Source organism: Octodon degus, unplaced genomic scaffold (genome assembly GCF_000260255.1).
Source record: "Octodon degus isolate 3935 unplaced genomic scaffold, OctDeg1.0 scaffold00336, whole genome shotgun sequence".
In the NCBI taxonomy this organism is placed as follows: domain Eukaryota; kingdom Metazoa; phylum Chordata; class Mammalia; order Rodentia; family Octodontidae; genus Octodon; species Octodon degus.
In genome coordinates this window covers 1,072,725-1,074,491 of record NW_004524912.1, presented here as the reverse complement: position 1 = coordinate 1,074,491, position 1,767 = coordinate 1,072,725, and the positions used below count along the sequence as shown (strand labels likewise).

Genomic DNA, 1,767 nt, shown 5'->3' with positions numbered 1-1,767 from the left:
AAAAAATCTTGCCAGGTTTGTTTCATTTCACACTGGACAGTACTTGGAGCACCACACAAAATTTGATCATCACCATAGCTCTGATACCTTGGTATTTCTGAGCCTCATTTATCTTCATCCTCTTCATCATCCTCTCCATCAGACAGGGATGCACAAGGCTGAATTTGTCAGTAACGATTGAGCCATTTTTCTACTGTCTATGTGACAGGGATGATCACGCCTCTGAGAGCTTTTCTGCATGGCAACTAGAACTCCCCTTCGGTCTCACAGCAATCCAGCCACACCCTGGGCAGTGTCCCTTGCTGCTTCTCATTACTCAGCTCCTGAGCAGATAGAAAATGTATGTGGAGTAGTTTCCTTTAAATGTCAACTGGAGGTAAAAATGTGATCACTGCTGGTGTTCCTGGTAGCACCAGCACTTGGTTACCATGCCCATGATTCTCCATGGCAACCAAAGCAGAGAAGGGGCCCTTGTACAGCCAAGAGCACTCGGACTTTTCCAACAAAAACCCTGTTCCTGCAATAAAGGTAGATAACCCCCTTGAAACCGAGTATATCCTAAAGTTTCTCCCTGGAAACTCTTATAATACTTTACTCCATAAGCTATAATTGGTTGTCTAAGAATATGTACAAGTATAAAAATGTGTGTCTGTTCCAAACTTGCCCCAGGTTGACTAGCAAGAGAGAATATAAATTCCCAGTCTTCTTGCCATTGTTCTTCTCTCAAGGAAAAATGTAAACCAAAGCTCTGAGAATACCAAAATTCCTGATCTTTCCATCATGTATAAAATTAATGTGAACAATCATGTAGGCTGTCATTCAGGGTTTTCCAAAACACCCAGTCCTTGTCGTAAATGCCCCAGGTAGCTTGTAGTACTGAGCCAACTAAATAGTCTCCTGCAGTCTGGTTCCAAGAGCATAGAGTCGACTGTCCAAACGTGTAGCCAACTCCAAGGACCAGTTTATGATAAGTGACTCTTCTTGCAACTCTTTTTTGAACATTTCTATCAAGCATCTCATCAAATAATTTTTCTAGGACTGTTGCTGGCAAAGTAAATGTGCCAAGGTCAGATAGAAAATAGCAAGAAAAATTCCCTTCTCCCTGATGAAGAGAGGCAGCTATTTCTCTTCGGATTTATTCTGTCAGTTCAGAATACATCATTGCTGGAATACACTTTGCTACTTGTTGAGACACCTCCGTAAGCAATATGGCTAGCATATCCTGTCTTTGAATACATATAGCTGAGTGTACCAGAGTATAGCCAACATCAAAGGCAGAAGGATAGTTCAGTAAGTGTACATCATCAACAGTGAGCTGACGTGCCATATCTCCTCCTGATGACGTGTATGCTTCTATGGCTGCTAATTCACCTTAGATTACTCATCCCATGGCCCACGGGTTGTCCTTGCACCAGGAGAGCCAAAGATGGACACGTGGCCAGCTGGGACCTGGGCCTGCCCTCTGCTCTCCCGCAACGCCTGGGCCCTATGAGCTGGGCAGTCTATGCCCCGCTGGCGGCCAAGGGCCTGGAAGGCCGTGGCAGGGTGGCGGGCGGTCACTTCAGGCCTTAGTTATTATTTTAAATGGAAAAAAATCCATTTAAAAACAGAACCTATCTTCCTCTATCTTAATTCCACCAAGTAGAACAGTAGCACAAGAGTATTCATGTAAATGGGAAGAAGAGATAAAATAAAATTGTGGAAAATTATGGAGAACACTTATGAAAGGAATGCTTAGAAAGGGTGCAGAAAGAAAAAGACAAAAAA

The 1,767-nt window shown here is 43.3% G+C and overlaps 1 pseudogene; it reads right to left on the bottom strand.

The window, feature by feature from the left end:
* Positions 1 to 104: 104 nt before the first annotated feature.
* LOC101583656 lies at positions 105 to 1,390 on the bottom strand (annotated as a pseudogene).
* Between the last annotated feature and the right edge of the window lie 377 nt (positions 1,391 to 1,767).